General features: G+C 37.8%; 2 non-coding genes across 2 annotated transcripts; both read left to right on the forward strand.

The window, feature by feature from the left end:
- The first annotated feature begins 378 nt into the window (after nucleotides 1–378).
- Nucleotides 379–454, forward strand: TRNAP-AGG (transfer RNA proline (anticodon AGG)). Its single transcript has one exon. It is a non-coding gene; the product is annotated as a tRNA-Pro (tRNA).
- Nucleotides 455–15,696: 15,242 nt separating this feature from the next.
- On the forward strand, nucleotides 15,697–15,803 carry LOC136401874 (U6 spliceosomal RNA). Its single transcript, XR_010750799.1, has one exon. It is a non-coding gene; the product is annotated as a U6 spliceosomal RNA (small nuclear RNA).
- The last annotated feature ends 6,033 nt before the right edge of the window (nucleotides 15,804–21,836 follow it).

Consider the following 21,836-nt stretch of genomic DNA (forward strand, 5'->3'; position numbering starts at 1 on the left):
TCATTCAGATAAGAAATACTTATGGAGCCCTAGTGCATAGCGGACTATGATTTGTACAGACATGTGAATGAGAAAGAAGTGAGTCCTGGTCTCAAAGAGCTAATAGTCTCATGGGGAAAATAATTAAAAGGATTAAATTCAATATGATTGGTGCCACATGAGATACCAGAGCAGCATACACAGGGAGCATGAAAGAGGGATACCCCCCACCATCTAGGAGATTCTCTAAAAGCTTCCTAGAAGGGAAAGCCAACTTGAGTCAGGGGTGAGGGCTGCCAGGGTGGTGTCCAGGCAGCGGAGAGCTTATCTCCTGAAGATCCCACCCCAGAGACCTGCCCACAGCAGATGTGCTCACAGTGCTCAAGAACTCAGTATGAGGCCCTGGCCAGTTGGCTCAGTGGTAGAGCATTGGCCCAGGGTGTGAAAGTCCCAGATTCAATTCCTGGCCAGGGCACACAGGAAAAGTGCCCCTCTGCTTCTCCACCCTTCCCCCTCTTCTTTCTCTCTCTCTCTTCTCCTCCTGCAGCCAAGGCTCTATTGGAGCGAGTTGGCCCGGGCGCTGAGGATGGCTCCATGGCCTCCACTTTAGGCACTAGAATGGCTTCAGTTGCAAAAGAGCAATGCCCCAGATGGGCAGAGCATCGGCCCCTGGTGGGCATGCCAGGTGGATTCTGGTCGGGTGCATGTGGGAGTCTGTCTCTCTGCCTCCTCACATTTCACTTCAGAGAAATAAAAAAAAAAGAAAAAAGAAAAAAAGAACTCAGTATGCCACATGCGCTTTAAAGTCAGAGACATTTTATCTTCACTGTTGTTTCATCTCTTCCCCTACTTTGAAGCATGATTGTGAAGTTGAAATGAGAAAATAAAGTAGATGTGTTTTTGCATCGTGTCTGACACCAGCAAGTTCCATAAATGGCATTGAGGGGGGATGCGTGTGGGCAATATGTAGAGAGGAGCCTCGAGTATGCCTCTGCAGCACTGAAGGATTACTTTATCTAATATAATGAACTCTCTCTCTCCAATGTGTGCTCAAAGATTCACTCCCAACCCCTCATCACCAGCTCAGTGCCCTGGAAGACTGACCAGTTTGGATTTTATCTAAGGGCTGCCTCCCTGACTTCCAGAGGGTCAAGAACTGAAGGACATTGGAGAGCAGAGAGAAGAAAGAGTAAGCTCCACTTCCCTCCTACGCAGTCATCTCAGCTGCTGAATTTTTGTCAGAAGGTCACAATGCCTGCAAAGTGGCCCTTTCTGTGCCATTTTCTATATCTCTAGGTTCTGTTAATGGCTCCCTCCTGTTACCCTTCATACACAAGGCTAAAAACAGGCAGTTGTTAATAGCCCCAGGACATTGTATTATCCTTGTGGTTTCCATACCACCTGCCCAAACCTTATAAATGAATTCTTTATTCAATTCTTCTCTGGTCACCCACTTTGAGTATCCCATCTATTTCTTTCTGAGACCCTGACAGATGCATATTCTGTAAGTCCTGCAAAGGAACTCCGAATAAATGTGTAGACCTAGGAAATCATTAAAGATGAGGACAAGATGTTTTTGTTAGGTACAGATTAAAAAACTGAACCAGCTGAGGTGCAAGTGAGAGGTGGGGAGGCTCTCCTTTCTATCCCTCGCTTCCCACACAAACTGAGCAAATTGAGAACAGTGACTAACTTTTAATCATCTGTTAATCTGTGCCCCCAAACATCCAGCTCAGAAACTGGGACAGGATATGTGCTCAATATACTGTATGTGTTGAATAGGTTTCCACAGAATTACCAGTGGATGGAAACATGATGAAGAAAAACACTCCATGCTATATTTATATTGTTGCTTTCTTTCTCCATACCTACACACACACACATACACTCACAATACCATTATGACTTTTTTTTAACCTCTCAAGAAACTTCATTGGTCATTCTAATCTTGATTAAAATAATACACCTCTGGAGGTCCATCAGAAAATACCTTCTTCTTCACTTTGTGGGATCAGGACTTAAAACAGCCACACCTCAGGTGGGAGAGAAATTCTACCTTTGAATCTAGGACTTTAAAACGAGAGGGAAATTTAGAGATCATGTGGCTCAGCCCTGCGTGATGCTGACTGTTCTGTTTGAACCCCCACAGAGGATATGGAGACCCCCACCTCCTCAGAGATGCATACCCATCTATAGTTGTTCAATTAAAATCTGCCTCTCTGTAACTTGACCAGTCTTTTAGAAAAAATAAACATGCTTCTGACAGATATTGCAGGCTGTTCCAGGGTCCCAAGATAACAACTGCATAAATCTCTGGCTTTAAATATTGGTGGTCTATGAGGTATGATCTGCAGAGGACCAGAAGGAGTGTGTGTGAGAGGAACTTCTCTGTGTCCCAATCTCATCACCTGCCACCAAAAATATCTTCAGTTGGAGTCGCAACGGTGGGTGGAGACAGTACCCTTTTAAAATGGAAATAACTTATTGTAAATTTCTTTGAGGGAAGGTTTGTATCTTCTATGTGTTTTATATTGTGTCCAAGCATTGGAATGCAGCACTGGGAGGTTAGAGGAGTGTCAGATGAGGCCAAATCTCACAGGAGGAGGAGGTACCTCAGGCAGCCATGAAATAAATAAAGGGCATCTCTGCACTGAGAACAGCATTTGCAAAAGCATAGACGAGGGGCAAGTCCAGGCCACTCAGGTGCCTCCATGGTTGGTGAGATTGTGAAGTGCCCATGGAGAGAGGTAAGCTATGGGCTAGAGAAGATGCAGGACCCAACTCTACTACTTTCTATGTGTGACCTTGAGTGAGTCACTTCCCCTCTGTGTGAAATAAGGAAGTTAGAGGGCTACATCATCCCTAAAGGCCTTCCTTTTCCATAAATTAATGATTCTAAAAATGTCTCCCATTTCTATAGCTCTTCACAGTTCATAAAGTACATTACCTCATTTCATTCAGCAGCACTGAAGGCAAAACTTGGCAGAATTCAGTGTTGACCTTACCCTTTTCTGATGACTTTTCAACTGGAATGCAAAACTCAGGGCATGACCAAGTTCTCACCTCTGAATCACGCCTTCAATAACATCACCTCCTTGCTCACTGCACATGCACACGCACGCGCATGGGCACGCGCGCACACACACACACACACACACACGTGCGTGCATATCCACAGAGTAACTCACCCACAGACTATGTCAAGGACAAAATAATTCTTAAAAGAGTTCCCACATTTAAATTTCAAAAAGTGGTCTGCACCAACCCTAACCCCGATTAAAATACTGATGAGTAAAGGTTACTTACAGAGCCTGCAGAATTAGGCAAATCATCCTCCTGACCAAGAATCCCTGAGTTATTTGGAGATTCAGCTAACTTTCCTCGCCACAGGGTCTGATTTTTAATGGGAATATAATAGGAGAATAGGAAGCCCTTAGCTACCCCAGACTAGAATTTAAATTTGTGTCATTGATCCAGAAGTGTCTTAATAATTGAGGATATGTAGTAACGAAAAATGCTGGAAAGTTGTGTAAAGTTGCTTTTAATCTAGAGATGCTAATACTGCCTAGCTGGGTAACCTAGATAGAGCAAGTTAACTAACTTCTCTAAGGTTTGTCCTCATATATACAATAGGGGTTGGGTTAAATAATCAATAAGGTGTGATTTGGTTTATTTTTCATTCACTCAATACTCATTGATTGAGCATCTACCCTGTGTCAGACATTGTGGAAGATACTGAACTAAAACAAAACAAAAAAAAAAGTTAATTAAAATTAAATACATATATGTGTGAGAGAAAGACAGAGAAATAGAGAGGCAGAGAGAGAAATACTCCATGCTTCAGAATCTTACATTTTCGTTGGGATAATAGATGTGCAAATAAATAAATGCAACAAAGGATCATTGTGCAATGATACTCATCTAATCAGGGGAAACACAAGGGAAGGAATTCTTCTGGTGAAAGAGTCAGGGATATGTCAGAGAGAGAGAGAGAGTAATGTTTAAACTGGATCTGAAGTTGAATGAGACAGAAAGGAGCTTCCCACCAACAAGCAGCAGAGCAAATGTAGACAGGCGTAGGGGAACAGAATTAGTTCACACGGAGTGATGAGAAGGGAGAGTGTTTGCTGGAGATTCAGGCAGAAGCCAGACTATGCAGAGCCAAGTTAGCCTGGGTAACACAAGGAAGAGTCAATCCAGGTTATAGACAAGGGGGCAGCAGCAGCAGGCCAGGGGAAGGGGTGGCACAATGCTGTGTGTAGAGGGTGTTATACTGAGTGGGATACTTAAAATTATGTCAACACAGTAAATTAAAAATAAAAACTTTATCCCTGAGAAGAATACAACATATAAAGGAAGGCCCATTAGATTATCATCAGATTTCTCAGCAGAAACTCTACAAGCTAGAAGAGAGTGGACCCCAATATTTAAAGTCCTGAAAGAGAGGAACTTTCAGCCACGAATACTATACCCATCAAAGCTATCCTTCAAATATGAAGGAGAAATAAAAACATTCACAGATACAGAAAAGATGAGGGAATTTATCATCAGAAAACCCCCACTCCAGGAATTACTAAAGGGGGTTCTCCAATCAGATACAAAGAAAAAAAAAAAAACAGAGCCACAAGTAAAAGCTCCAAGAAGAACACAATAAAACCAAATTTAAACTGTGACAACAACAAAAAGAAAGGGGGAGAAGATGGAGATTAACAGTAGCAAAGGACGATGGAGTGCAAAAGTACTCACAAAATAGTTTGCTACAATGAACAGGGTAGGGACCCTTTTCATTACTCAAAGGTAACCACCATTGAAAAAACCACCACAGAAGCACATGAGATAAAAAAGATAGCAACAGAGGAAAGATGTATGGAATACAACCAAATAAAAACAAAAGATAGAAAAACAAAAGAGAAGGATCAAACAAGACACAAAACTAACAGAAAGCAAGATATAAAATGGCAATAGGGAACTCACAAGTATCAATAATTACACTAAATGTAAACGGATTAAACTCACCAATAAAAAGGCACAGAGTAGCAGAATGGATTAAAAAAGAAAATCCAACTGTATGCTGCCTACAGGAAACTCATCTAAGTAACAAGGATAAAAACAAATTCAAAGTGAAAGGCTGGAAAACAATACTCCAAGCAAATAACATCCAAAAAAAAGCAGGTGTAGCAATACTCATATCGGATAATGCTGACTACAAGACAGGAAAAGTACTCAGAGACAAAAATGGCCATTTCATAATGGCTAAGGGGACACTGAATCAAGAAGACATAACAATTCTTAATATATATGCACCAAACCAAGGAGCACCAAAATATATAAGACAGCTACTTATTGATCTTAAAACAAAAACTGACAAAAATACAATCATACTTGGAGACCTCAATACACCGCTGATGGCTCTAGATCGGTCATCCAAACAGAGAATCAACAAAGACATAGTGGCCTTAAACAAAACACTAGAGCACCTGGATATGATAGACATCTACAGGACATTTCATCCCAAAGTGACTGAGTATACATTTTTCTCCAGTGTACATGGATCATTCTCAAGAATTGACCATATGTTGAGCCACAAAAACAACATCAGCAAATTGAGAAAAATTGAAGTTGTACCAAGCATATTTTCTGATCATAAAGCCTTGAAACTAGAATTCAACTGCAAAAAAGAGAAAAAAAAATCCCACAAAAATGTGGAAACTAAACAACATACTTTTAAAAAATGAATGGGTCAAAGAATAAATAAGTGCAGAGATCAAAAGATATATACAGACTAATGAAAATGACAATACGACATATCAGAATCTATGGGATGCAGCAAAAGCAGTGATAAGAGGGAAGTTCATATCACTTCAGGCATATATGAACAAACAAGAGAGAGCCCAAGTGAACCACTTAAATTCACACCTTAAGGAACTAGAAAAAGAAGAACAAAGACAACCCAAAACCAGCCGAAGAAAGGAGATAATAAAAATCAGAGCAGAAATAAATGAATTAGAGAACAGAAAAACTATAGAAAAAATTAATAGAACAAGGAGCTGGTTCTTTGAAAAGATCAACAAAATTGACAAACCCTTGGCAAGACTTACCAAGGAAAAAAGAGAAAGAACTCATATAAACAAAATCCAAAATGAAAGAGGAGAAATCACCATGGACACCATAGATATACAAAGAATTATTGTAGAATACTATGAAAAACTTTATGCCACTAAATTCAACAACCTTGAAGAAATGGATAAATTCCTAGAAAAATACAACCTTCCTAGACTGAGTCAAGAAGAAGCAGAAAGCCTAAACAGACCTATCAGTAGAGAAGAAATAGAAAAAACCATTAAAAACCTCCCCAAAAATAAAAGTCCAGGCCCTGACGGCTATACCAGCGAATTTTATCAAACATTCAAAGAAGACTTGGTTCCTATTCTACTCAAAGTCTTCCAAAAAATTGAAGAAGAAGCAATACTTCCAAACACATTTTATGAGGCCAACATAACCCTCATACCAAAACCAGGCAAGGATGGCACAAAAAAAGAAAACTACAGACCAATATCTCTAATGAATACAGATGCTAAAATACTAAACAAAATACTAGCAAATCGAATACAACAACATATTAAAAAAATAATACATCATGATCAAGTGGGATTCATCCCAGAATCTCAAGGATGGTTCAACATATGTAAAACGGTTAATGTAATACACCATATCAACAAAACAAAGAACAAAAACCACATGATCTTATCAATAGACGCAGAAAAGGCTTTCGATAAAATACAACACAATTTTATGTTTAAGACTCTCAACAAAATGGGTATAGAAGGAAAATATCTCAACATGATAAAGGCCATATATGATAAACCATCAGCAAACATCATATTAAATGGCACTAAACTGAAGGCTTTCCCCCTTAAATCAGGAACAAGACAGGGTTGTCCACTCTCTCCACTCTTATTTAATGTGGTACTAGAGGTTCTAGCCAGAGCAATCAGACAAGAGAAAGAAATAAAAGGCATCCATATCGGAAAAGAAGAAGTAAAGGTATCACTTTTTGCAGATGATATGAAAACCTCAAAGAATCCACAAAAAGACTACTAGAAACAATAAGCCAATACAGTAAGGTCGCAGGATACAAAATTAACATACAGAAGTCAATAGCCTTTCTATATGCCAACAATGAAACAACTGAGAAGGAACTCAAAAGAATAATCCCCTTCACGATTGCAACAAAAAAAATAAAATACTTAGGAATAAACATAACAAAGAATGTAAAGGACTTATATAATGAAAACTATAAACCATTGTTAAGGGAAATCGAAAAAGATATAATGAGATGGAAGAATATACCTTGTTCTTGGCTAGGAAGAATAAATATAATCAAGATGGCTATATTACCCAAAGCAATATACAAATTTAATGCAATTCCCATCAAACTTCCAATGACATTTTTTAAAGAAATAGAGCAAAAAATCATCAGATTTATATGGAACTATAAAAAACCCCGAATAGCCAAAGCAATCCTAAAGAAAAAGAATGAAGCTGGGGGCATTTCAATACCTGACTTCAAACTCTATTATAGGGCCACGACAATCAAAACAGCATGGTATTGGCAGAAAAATAGACACTCAGACCAATGGAACAGAATAGAAAGTCCAGAAATAAAACCACATATATATAGTCAAATAATTTTTGATAAAGGGGCCAACAACACACAATGGAGAAAAGAAAGCCTCTTCAATAAATGGTGCTGGGAAAACTGGAAAGCCACATGCAAAAGAATGAAACTGGACTACAGTCTCTCCCCCTGTACAAAAATTAACTCAAAATGGATCAAAGATCTAAACATAAGACCTGAAACAATTAAGTACATAGAAGAAGACATAGGTACTCAACTCAGGGACCTGGGTTTTAAAGAGCATTTTATGAATTTGACTCCAATGGCAAGAGAAGTGAAGGCAAAAATTAATGAATGGGACTACATCAGACTAAGAAGTTTTTGCTCAGCAAGAGAAACTGATAACAAAATAAACAGAAAGCCAACTAAATGGGAAATGATTTTTTCAAACAACAGCTCAGATAAGGGCCTAATATCCAAAATATACAAAGAACTCATAAAACTCAACAACAAACAAACAAACAATCCAATAAAAAAATGGGAAGAGGATATGAATAGACACTTCTCCCAGGAAGAAATACAAATGGCCAACAGATATATGAAAAGATGCTCATCTTCTTTAGCTATTAGAGAAATGCAAATCAAAACGGCAATGAGATACCACCTCACACCTGTTCGATTAGCTGTTATTAGCAAGTCAGGTAATAGCAAATGTTGGAGAAGCTGTGGAGAAAAAGGAACCCTCATACACTGTTGGTGGGAATGTAAAGTAGTACAACCATTATGGAAGAAAGTATGATGGTTCCTCAAAAAACTGAAAATAGAACTACCTTATGACTCAGCAATCCCTCTACTGGGTATATATCCCAAAAACTCAGAAACATTGATACGTAAAGACACATGCAGCCCCATGTTTATTGCAGCATTGTTCACAGTGGCCAGGACATGGAAACAACCAAAAAGCCCATCAATAGATGACTGGATAAAGAAGATGTGGCACATATACACTATGGAATACTACTCAGCCATAAGAAATGATGACATCGGAACATTTACAGCAAAATGGTGAGATCTTGATAACATGATACAAAGCGAAATAAGTAAATCAGAAAAAAACAGGAACTGTATTATTCCATACGTAGGTGGGACATAATAGTGAAACTAAGAGACATTGATAAGAGTGTGGTGGTTACGGGGGGGAGGGGGGAATGGGAGAGGGATAGGGGGGTGGGGAGGGGCACAAAGAAAACAAGATAGAAGGTGACAGAGGACAATCTGACTTTGGGTGGTGGGTATGCAACATAATTGAACGACAAGATAACCTGGACTTGTTATCTTTGAATATATGTATCTTGATTTATTGATGTCACCCCATTAAAAAATAAAATTATTAAAAAAAAAAAAAAAAAACTTTATCCCTGGCCATATAGCTCAGTTGGTTAGAGTATTGGCCCAAAGCACAGAAATTGCTGGTTCGATCCCTGGTCAGGGCACATACAGAAATGGATCAATGTTTTTGTTCCCCTCCATACACCCCTTTCTGGCTAAAATTAATAAATAAAAATTAAAATTTTCAAATTGGCTCTGGCCAGTTGGCTCAGTGTATAGAGTGTTGGCCAGGTGTGTGGACATCCCAGGTTCAATCCCCGTCAGGGCACAAGGGAGAAATGACCATCTGCTCCTCTTTCCTTCTCTTTCTCCCTTCTCTCCCTCTTCTCTCACAGCCAGTGGCTCGATTGGTTCAAGCATCTGCCCCGAGTGCTGAGGATAGCTCAGTTGATTCGAGCATCAGCCACAGATGGTGGTTGCCAGGTGGATCCAGTCGGGGTGCATGCAGGAATCTCTCTATCTCCCTTCCGCTCACTTTAAAAAACAATTAGAATAGAATAGAATAGAATAGAATAGAATAGAATAGAATAGAATAGAACAGAATAAAAATTTTAAAGTAAGAAAAAAAAAGATTATTCTATCTTCCAGAGGCATTAGAATCAGAACTAAGGCAGCTTCCATGGAGATGGAGAGGAATGTGTGAATTTAATAGCCTTTCCGGGAATGCTATATGTGATTTATTTATTTAAAAAACATTTACATAGCATTTACTATGCGCCAAGCACTATTCTAAGCACTTAGGAAATTAACTTATTTAATCATTACACCTAACCTATGAAGTTAGAACTGCTATCATCCTTATATTATGGATATATTAAATGTGACAGAGAGAGGTTAAGTCACTCACCCAAGGTCTCACAGCTAATGAACATTCTTAACCACTAATACTAATATCATTAATACTGTGCTACCAAGCGTGACTCTGGCTTAGTTGGCTGCTGAATAGATGGTCATGCCATCTAATTCCTGAAAGAAAAAGAGCAGATTTTAGGGAAAAGAACCCAATTTTTTTAGGAGCCTGCTAATCAAGACAACTATTACATCATGGTGGAAAAGGCCCAGCAAGGATCTAGAAAAATAAGTGTAGAGCAGAGAAGAGATTGCTAGGCTGGAGATTTATATAGATTTGGAAGTCGCCTGTTTAGAGATGGCAATGCTCACTAAGTGGGTGACCTGGACTGTCACTGGTGTGGACCATGTGAGACAGCAGGGTCATCTTCTTCAAGCTGCACATCTAGTTCTGATTGCAGGTCAAAAACTGTCCCTCGTTTCCTGTGAAATATTTGTTCTTCTGCTAGTTGTGAACTAACTGTTGTCTAAGGACATAGCTTTTTTTCAACTACTAGCCATGTTTCTAGTACTACTCCAAAAGACACAAAAATAATAAGTAATTGATTTTCTGACAGGAAATAGGAGTTTGATAAACTATAAAAAAAATGAGGCAGATGAAACTTCTAGCAAGATTTGATTACTAAGTCCTCCTTAATAATCGTGGTATTTAATATTTAAAAATTTACATGTAATAATTGGTACAAAACATCAGAACTGTAATTTGGTCATGCTATTTCAGTATTTATTAAAAATTTAGTGAAAATGAATAATTGAAGATAGACCAGAGTTCAGAAAAATTTGTAACTACAAAGTAAAGGTTGAACTCTAAGCTACTGAATAATATCTGTATTCATATAAAATTAGGATATTTTGTTTCCAGAGCTCAAGGAATTGTGACATGAGTTTTTAGAAAGCAGACAACCCTCACTCACTGCGGGTAAGTCACTTGATTCACATGTACTATGTAGCACACATTGGGTGATACGCTTTCTATCCATTGTCCCATTAAGATCTCACTGCAGCCAGGCAAAGGCAAAATTAATGTCCTCAATTTAAGAACAATGAAATCATAGATCAGAGAGGGAGATTTAATTTCCCAAATTCAATCAGTGAATAAATGGCAAAACTGAAGACTCCACCACCATATCAACCTAATGATTACTATCATTAGGTAATAAAGTCACTCAGACTCCAGGACCCTGTCATTCTTGATGCTAGTACTGACTGTTTCTCTAGGTCTCTGGAAGGCCCACCCGCTGCAGCTCATATAGAGTGCTCTTTCTGTCTTTCCCTGGCATGGTCACATCTCTCATGTAGTTGTCTGGGTCCATGAGCTTCCCATAGGTGAGTCTGGCCTTTCTCACATTACTGTGAGTTCTTCTCGATCTAGACTTACCAACTCCTTGCAATGGGGAGTCTCACTGACTTGTTTAATAAAGTATTACCAAATTAACTGGGAAGTGTTTGTTGGAGATGTTTGAAGGAAATCACAATAAATAGCACTAATCTTCTCCTAAGTCACGAACACATTGAATAAGCAAAAGAATGGCAGATAAAGGTCAAAAGGTCAACTTTAGTGCCTGTACTGATATTTGGAGGATGCATGTTAGCATGAAAACCAAAGTGGCTCTTCTAGCATGGAAAACAAAAACCTGACCATGTAGGCTCAGTTACAGCATGGTTAGCCAGGGGAGGTATGCTCAGGTGGCACTCACAGTGTGACTAAGCAGAAGAGAAATTAACTACAGGAGAATGGCCCTGCTTGTTCCTAAAAAATGAAAACAGAGCATCCCCAAGTATTTCTACCTAATTTTTTTCATAAATCCTTGACACATTTCTTGGAATAGAGCACTTCCATAAGAAAGAGAGATTAAGAACATGCATAAGGCAAGGCATAGGGAAAGGACATTTCCTTCTAACATTGTTGAACAACACCAAATTCTCATCCTTTCTACATTTATTCAGTATAAAAAAATGAAGAATGAATGACAACATTTGCTACGAGATTCCGAAGAGTACCTGAAAAAAATTAGACTCAATCCTTGTCATAACAATAATAACAAAAATTTTAATTAGCATTTACTACACACTATATATTGTGCTGTGCTTCAAATCCCTATAATCACCACATGTTTGACACCATAATATTCCATTATACCAAAGAGGATTATCAAAAATAAATAAAATTGCCAAGGTCACACATCAATTAAATGGTAAAGTCAAGACTCAAATTCAATTTATCTAACTCTACAGGCTCTAATAATAAAAGCATGTAAGTAGCCATTCTTCCTTTGCCTACAAGATAAATAATTTCAAGACATATGACCTTTACTTATAATTCTCAAATATATATATAGCTCACTAACTCTCTTAAAATATGGCTTCCAGAAGCTGTTAACCTTTCATTCTTAATGTCTGCCAAAGTGATTATCAATGTCAACAGCAAACATATACGCATGCTGAATAGAGGCTGCTATTATATCATGTTAAGTGTGATGTATTTGAAGTCTAAAGACCCAGGCTTAAAAGCTAGCTCGGACATTTACTGACCATGACAGGCTATTTTTAACAAATTACTTTGTGTCCCAGATCTATTTTTTGAATGGGATAATAAAACATTACCTAATGTTGTTATAAAAACTAAATTAGATGGTCTATATAAAGTGTGTAGTGCAAAGTCTGGCGCACAGTAAATATATAAGAAATTGTTACTAAGAAAAAGGCAAAGGGTGAATGAGAATAAGGGAGAGGAGGAAGGATATCTATAAACTCTATCTCAGCAGTGTTTTTATAGGCAAAGAATTGAGGAAAGCAAAGAAGGGGGTAAGGAAGCAAAAGCTATGGCAAGAAAGTATAAATGTAAATTGTTTAGGCAAGTACTGAGGACACTGTAATAGCAGGAATTGTATGTTATTGGCTGTGTCTACAATGATTAGTAGAGTGTGTACTTAGAGCAGGAACTCCGTAAATGCTTATGGGACAAAAATTGTGTCACAAGGTCATCCTAGAACCATGGTATTTACCAGACAACTTTTGTGCTGCTCAGACTCTCCCTGTCTCTCCATCTGACCTAAATCATGGTTCCTTTTTTCACAGAAAAAGAATACAATCCCCTTCTATCACCACCACCTAATGTAAACAATCCCCTTAATGTGGATCTGCCAATCACTGTTATGGTCAGGATGCTTACACTTTCTGAACCTCAGTTTCCTCAACTGTAAAATAGGGGCTTACAATAGCTCCTCCTCAAAGATTCTGGTAGATATATAATAATCAATGTACAGCCTGACATAATATCTTCAGACTCCTCCAGCAGTAGAGGGGAGCGGCCACTAGTCCCATGTTAGAGTGGCAGACCTTCCTTCTGCTAGAGAAAGACTTTCACAGATGTCTCTGAAATGGAAGCTTCTACTACATTGCTAACCAGAACATGAACACCTCGATCCTAGGCTTTCCAGCTGCACTGCTCGGGTCTGCAGGGGAAGGTAAGAAGAAAGCCCAGCTTAGCATCTTTTATCTCTTTCATGGATTAAGCCTCCACCTAAGATTTCCATTCAGAAAGAGTTCTGCCACTATTAACAAATCAATAACTAGTTCAAAAATCACAAATCTTTTTCATGCTCTCAATTGATATTCAAGTCTTCTTTATAGCGATCTGTTAGAACTTATTTGAAAAACTTGACATTCTCACTAATGGGAAATTAGCTACTGCAAGAAGCAGTTCATGTCATTTTCAACTTTTCGGAGTTTCTTCCTGATGTTAAGCAGTGATCATCCTCCATGAAGTTAATTGCCCTTTGGTCTCAAGTTAGGGTGATAATCAAAATATTAACAACCTGCAGGGTTGATGCAGTATATGCCATCTGTGTAAAGTCCTGATTTAAGTCAAACACTACAGCCATACAGAATAGGTGTCATTGTTTATTTGCTGGAGGTCCTTTAATAAGGTGCACGGGGCTGGAGGGAGGTGAGGCATGGAAAAAAAGCCACCAATTCAAGGCACTTCAGGATTAGCTGGGATCCATAACATACCAATTACATGAGTATTCCTGGTTCTGAGTTAAATTTTAGATTTCAGTCAACACACAAAAGAAATGTGAAAAAAAATACATTTGATCCTCAAAAATATTGACATCTTCAGCAGAGAGGGACCTGGCATACTTGCCTTTAAATAAAATGTCATTATACTTCATTCTTATGAGGAAGACAGATAGCATGCCAGAAGCAGAACTCAGCTAGATTCAAGAAAAAATAATAATAATTTCCATAAGCTCTTTTATTGACTAGTTTATTCAGTCAACATATTGAAAAGTAATTTAGTGTATTCATTAAAAGCAAGAATTTAGAATTTACTCTTCAAATTTAATGTCTAATTCTGGTATCCTTACAAGTTGAGTACTGGTTTTTACTAAATTGCAAATATCATCCCTTAACTATAACTATATAATAGCAATGTTATTTATTACCCAAGTTTTCTCTATTCCAGGCTGAGAGACCACAGTTCTTTCACCTGCATCAATTTCACCCTCCATGCTGGTGACTCTTCTCTGTATACACTGTAAATTTCAAACATCTTTAAAATAAGTTGCTCAAGAGTGACTTTCACAATGCAGGTATGTTTGCTCCTTAATCAATGTATATTTGGCTCACATTAAGATTTCTTTGTCTTCCCATCAGTAGATGAGTGAATAAAAAAGCTATGGTATATTTACATAATGGAATACTACATGGTCATAGAAGAAAGGAAATCTTACCTTTTACAACAGCATGAATGAAACTGGAGAGCATTATGCTAAGTGAAATAAGCCAGTCAGAGAAAGACAAGTACTCATATTTCACTTATATGTATAATCTAATGAACAAAATGAACTAACAATCAAAATAGAGACAGACTCATAGATAGAGAACAGGCTGACAGTTGTATGTATTTGGTGGTGGGACAGGGGGAGGGGGATGGAGGGATTGAGCATAAAAAGACAAAAGAGCCTGACCAGGTGGTGGTGCAGTGGATAGAGCATCAGACTGGGATGTGAAGCAACCAGGTTCAAGACCCTGAAGTCACCAGCTTGAGCGTGGCTCATCTGGTTTGAGCAAAGCTCACCAGCTTGGACCCAAGGTCACTGGCTCAAGCAGGGGGTTATTCGGTCTGCTGAAGGCCCGCAGTCAAGGCACATATGAGAAAGCAATCAATGAACAACTAAAGTGCCCCAATGAAAAACTGATGATTGATGCTTCTCATCTCTCCATTCCTGTCTGACTGTCCCTATCTGCCCCTCTCTCTGACTCTCACTCTGTCTCTGAAAAAAAAAAAAAAAAAGACAAAAGAAAAACCTCATGGACATGGATAATAGTGAGGTGATTTATGGTGGGGGGTGATGGGAGATGGAGAGGGATATGGGAGGTTTGATGCTGGTGCAAGGCCAGGCAGGTTCACATTGGATTTCGGCAGACAATAGAGAAACTGTGGAGCCAGAAAGCATTGGACCATTCCCATTTAATAGAGTCTCAAAATGGCAGACAAGCAAACAGGAAGGGAAAACTGCTTGAATAAACAGCAAAAACAGTCTCTCACTCTGGCAGACAAGAGATCTACAATCTGCCATCTATCACCCTGAAGACAAGCACTCGTTGCCTTACATAGACTATACACATGTGGTGCTGCCACATGCTCACACACTAATCAGGCAAAGTACAGTGACCAAGATTAACACAGCTATTCTCCCAACAGGGGAAATAAATGGTGATGAGGAAGACTTGACTGGAGGGGAGGGGTGCAATGAACACACAATATGGTATACAGAGATGTGTTGAGAATTGGGCACCTAAAACCTATATAACAATGTTGTCCAGTGTCACTGCAATAATTGAAAAAAAAATCTGTGCTCATTTTGGCAGCACATCTACTAAAATTGGAATGATACAGAGAAGATTAGCATGACCCCTGCACAAGGATGACATGCAAATTCATGAAGTATTCCATATTTTTATCAGAAATGGCAATTACAATATCAGAAATGAAGACTACACTAGAGGGAATCAACAGCAGGCTAGATGAGGCAGAGGATCAAATCAGTGAATTAGAAGACAAGATAAATAAAAACAGAAACAGAGCAGCAAAAAGAAAAGAGCCTCAAAAAGTCTGAGAACACAATAAGAGAACTCTGTGACAATATGAAGAGAAATAACGTCCGCATCATAGAGGTTCCTGAAGAAAAGAAAGAACAAAGGATAGAAAAACTTTTTGAAGAAATCATAGCTGAAAACTTTCCTAAACTGATGGAAAAAAAAAGTCACACAGGCTCAAGAAGTGCAGAGAGTCCCAGTAAAGAGAAACCCAATGAGGTCTACATCAAGACACATCATAACTAAAATACCAAAGTTAAGAGATAAAGAAAAGATACTAAAAGCAACAAGAGAAAAGAAGTCAATTACCTATAGAGGAGACCTCATAAGGATGACATTACACTTTTCAACAGAATTACTTGAGGCCAGAAAGGAATGGCAAGAAATATTTAAAGTAATGCAAAACAAGAGCCTACAACCAAGATTTCTTTATCCAGCAAGAATATCATATAAAATGAAAAGAGAAATAAAAAGCTTCCCAGACCAAAAAAAAAAAAAAATTCAAGTAATTAATTACAACCAAACAAGTACTGCAGGAAATGTCAAGGGGCTTGCTGTAAAAAGAGCAAAGAAAAAAAGAAATCAAGAAAAAGAAGATTATAGATTTAAAAAAAATAGCAATAAACAACTACATATCAATGACAACCTTAAATGTAAATGGATTAAATGCTCCAATTAAAAGACATAGGGTAATTGCATGGATAAGAAAACAGTACCCATACATATGCTGTTTCCAAGAGACCCATCTCAAAACAAAAAATACACATAGACTGAGAGTAAAGGAATGGAAATAAATATTTCACACAAACAGAAAAAAAAAGCTGGGATAGCAATACTAATATCTGACAAAATAAACTTTAAAACAAAGGCTATAATAAGAGATAAAGAAAGTCTCTACATAATGATAAAAGGAGCATTACAACAGGAAGATATAACTATTATGAATATATATGCCCTAATATAGTAGCACCTAAATATATAAAACAGATTTTGATGGACAAAAAGGGTGAGATCAACAGCAATACTATAATAGTAGGGGATTTTAATACCTCACTAACAACAATGGATAGATCCTCAAGAAAAAAAATAACAAAAAAACAGCAGCTTTAAATGACACACTAAATCAACTGGATTTAATAGATATCTTCAGAACCTCTCACCCCAAAGCAGCAGACTATTTATTCTTTTCAAGTGCTCACAGTACATTCTCTAGGATAAACCATATGTTAGGACACAAAACAAGTCTTAATAAATTTAAGAAGATTGAAATCATATCAAGCACCTTCTCTGATTATTATGGCATGAAACTAGAAATCAATTACAATAAAAAACTGAAAAACATTCAAACTCTTGGAGACTAAATAGCATGCTATTAAATAATGAATGGGTTAACAATGAGAACAAGGAAGAAATCAAAAACTTCCTGGAAACAAATGAAAATGAACATACAACAACTCAAAATTTATGGGACACAGCAAAAGCAGTACTGAGAAGAAAGTTCATAGCATTACAGGCATAGCTTTAGAAGAAAGAAAAAGCTCAAATTAACAACTTAACCCTGCACCTAAAATAACTTAAAAACAAACAAACAAAAAAAAAAAACAGCAAGTAAATCCCAGAGGAAGTAGAAGGAAGGAAATAATAAAGATGAGAGTAGAAATAAAGGACAAAAAAAAATACAGAAAATCAATGAAACCAAGAGCTGGTTCTTTGAGAAGGTAAACAAAATTGATGATTTAACCAGACTCACCAAGAAAAAAAGAAAGAGGGCTCAAATAAATAAAATTAGAAATGAGATTGGAGAAGTAACAACTAACACAGCAGAAATCCAAAGGATTTTAAAACAATACTATGAAGAACTGTATGCCCAAAAATGAGACAACCTAGATGAATAGATAAATTCCTTGAAAGATATAATCATTCAAAAAGCAATCTGGAAGAATCAGAAAACCTAAATAGACAGATTACACCAAAGGAGATTGAAAGAGTTATCAAAACACTCCCAACAAACAAAAATCCTGGGCCTGTTGGCTTCACAGGCAAATTTTACTAAATATCAAAAGAAGAACTAACTCCTATCCTTCTCAAGCTATTTTAAAAAATTCAAGAGGAAGAAAAACTTCCAGATTTCTTTTATGAGGCAAACATAACTCTCATTCCAAAACCAGGCAAAGAAACTACAAAGAAAAAAAACTATAGGCCAATATCCCTGATGAACTTAGATGCTAAAATTCTCAACAACATATTAGCAAACCAGATACAGCAATACATGAAAAAAATCATACGTTGTGATTACATGGAATTTATTCTGGGGAGGCAAGGCTGGTACAATATTCACAAATCAATCAATGTGATTCATCACATAAACAAAAAAAAGGAGAAAAATCACATAATAATATCAATAGATACAGAAAAAGCATTTGATAAAATCCAGCACCCATTTAGGATCAAAACTCTCTGCAAAGTGGGAATACAGGGAACATACCTAAACATGATAAAGGTCATCTATGACAAACCCTCAGCCAACATCATACTCAATGGGCAAAAATTAAAAGCAATCCCCTTAAGATCAGGAACAAGGCAGGGGTGCCCTCTTTTATCACTCTTATTCAACATAGTTCTGGAAGTCCTAGCCACAGCATTCAGACAAGAAGGCATCAAAATTGGAAAAGAAGAAGTAAAACTTTCATTATTTGCTGATGACTTGATACTGTACATAGAAAACCCTAAAGTCTCAGTCAAAAAACTACTGAAACTGATAAATGAATTCAGCAAGATGGCAGGATATATAATCAATATTCAGAAATCAGTGGCATTTATATACACCAACAATGAACTATCATAAAGAGAAATTAAGAAAACAATCTCCTTCACTATTACAACCAAATAAAGTACCTAGGAGTAAATTTAACCAAAGAGGTTAAATACTGTACTCAAAAAACTAAAACGTTGATAAAAGAAATCAAGAAAGATACAAACAAGTGGAAGCACATACCATGTTTACGGTAGGAAGAATATATACAATTAAAATGTTTATACTACTGAAAGCAATCTATAAATTCAATGCAATTCCTACTAAATTACCAATATCATACTTCAAAGATATAAAACAAATATTCCAAAAATTTATACGGAATCAAAAAAGAACACAAATAACCTCAGCAATCTTGAAAATGAAGAATATCAGGAAGTGGTATCACACTGATTGGACAAATACATGCAAAAAAAAAATGAAACTAGATGACCAACTTACACCACTCACAAAAATAAACTCAAAATGAATAAAAGACTTAAATGTAAGCCATGAAACTATAAGCATCTTAGAAGAAAACATAAGCAGTAAGCTCTCTGACATCTCTCGCAGCAATATATTTGCCGATTTATCTTCATGGGCAAGTAAAATAAAGGACAGGATGAACAAATGGGACTATATCAAACTAAAAAGCTTTTGCACTGCTAAAGACAATATGAACAAAATAAAAAGACAACACACACAATGGGAGAACATATTCGCCAACACATCCAATAAGGGGTTAATAACCAAAATCTACAAAGAACTTGTAAAACTCAACAAGAAGAAAGTAAACAATCCAATCAAAAATTGGGCAAAAGAACTGAATAGACACTTCGCCAAAGAGGACATAGAGATGGCCAATGGGCATATGAAAAAGTGTTCAACTCATTAATCATTAGAGAAATGCAAATTAAAACCACAATGAGGGACCACCTCACACCTGTCAGAATGGTGCTCATTAACAAAACAACACATAACAAGTGCTGGAGAGGGTGTAAACAAAAGAGAGCCCTTCTGCACTGCTGGTGGGAATGCAGACTGGTGTAGCCACTGTGGAAAACAATATGGAGATTCCTCAAAAACTTAAAAATCAAACTGCCTTTTGACCCAGATATCCCATTTCTAGGAATATATCCTAAGAATACCAAATCACTGATTCAAAAGAAGAAATGCACCCCCATGTTTATTGCAGCATTGTTTACAATAGCCAAGATCTGGAAACAGCCTAAGTGTCCATCAGTAGACGAATGGATTAAAAAGCAATGGTACATATACACAATGGAATACTATGTGGCCATAAAAAGGATGTAAATCTTACCCTTTGTGACAATATGGATGGACCTGGAGTCTATTATGCTAAGCAAAATAAGTCAAGCAGAGAAAGAAAAATATCATATGACCTCACTTATGTGAGGAATTGAATGAACAATGTGAACTGAGGAACAGAAGAGAGGCAGAGAAGGAGTCAGAGTCCAGAGGGAAAGCAGGAAGATGGAAAGAGGATGAGAAGAGGGGATCAAAGGAAAGAAAGACATTAGTGAAAATATATACACATAACACAGAGAGATAGAGGACAGGATAGTAAATCATGCAGGGAAGGGGGAAGGCATTGGGGGGAGGGGTAAGGGGGTATCAAGGAGAATAAGGAGGGAGGGAGGGAGATATATTCGGGGGTACACTTGTAACTATGTAAACACAACAAATTAAAATCAATTAAAAATAAAAAAGAGTTACAGTCTCAGAAAAGCCATCCTATCAAAAATTGTAGGCACCTACCCCCCACAAATAAAGAATTCTTTCTTTTCAGAAATATTACCCTGTCCATTTGCAAGCATTGGCTAAAGTAGGTTTACAGTTGTTCATATGGAAAAAGACATGCAGGTATGATATTAATAATACAAGAATAAACTCTGTGCTTCACACATTCACAACTGTAAACCTACTTTTGCTCACCCCATATATTAAATCCAAGACTAACTAAAACTCTTAACTACTGGGTCTCAACTTCGGTATGCATGAGAATCACCTGGGAGTTTTTTACAAATCTAGATTTCAGGATCCCTACTTATAGATCCTAATATGGTAGATCTATGATGGGGCTCAAGAATCTGCATTTTTAATAATGCCCAGCAACCCAATAATTCTAGTGTTGGTCATTTTGGGACTGCACTTCAACACTGCTTTAAATCTTTCTCATAGATGCTTTAGATAAAGTATATCCTATTGGTGTCCTTTGAGCACTTGGATTTGAGAATCTAAGTACATAATTTTGCATCAATCCCTCTTAAATTCACTAATGCAAATTTGTGGTATTTAAAAACACAAACTTTAAGAGAAATGGTGCCATGAGGAGCACGACTGACAAATCTTCCCAAAATTTCAACAAGTTCATCAACCAGAGACAGAAAAATCTATCCTTGGAGCATATGGGAGTTCCACACACTGAAGGCGAAGGTAGGATCAAGTGAAAAATTGACTAAATATATTAATATAATCAACCCTGAAGGAAATAAGACAGACAAAGGAACACTCTGCCTTCCTCACTAACCTGAGCAAAGGCTGCATTCACTTGGAACTGAGAGTTGGGGGAGCTAAGGGTGTGGAGGAAGCTAGGCTGCAGCACGGACATTCGTTCAAGCCGAGGAAAGAGTGTGCCTGTGGTGAATCAGCCCACGCAAGCAAACGCCAGTGCACCGCGAGCAACCCAACCGCCCATGCGCCGCAGCAACCACCTGCGCCAAGAGCAGCAGCTGCCAGCAGCTTGCAGGGAGTGCACCAAAGCGCCCTACACCCGAGCTTCTCTAGGCTGGTGGGGCGCCTCACCCAGCCATTCAAGCTAACAATCAAGCATCGGGGGGAGGGGTGCGCAGGCAGCTTTCAATACTTTCTGGAGCAGATTGGCAGATCCAATCTCTGAAATTAGCTTAACCTACAGTCTGCTCACTTCCCAACTGACCTACGTGGCTCTAATTGACAAGATCTCTCTCAGTTCAGCGATCCAAGACAAGAGGCATGATATTTTTTAGTGCCTCTTGCTAAAGGGGTGGGGGCAACTTCTGATTGGCAGAGCTTTCATACTCAGGAATATACGCTAAAAAGAGG

Source organism: Saccopteryx leptura, chromosome 3 (genome assembly GCF_036850995.1).
Source record: "Saccopteryx leptura isolate mSacLep1 chromosome 3, mSacLep1_pri_phased_curated, whole genome shotgun sequence".
NCBI lineage: Eukaryota > Metazoa > Chordata > Mammalia > Chiroptera > Emballonuridae > Saccopteryx > Saccopteryx leptura.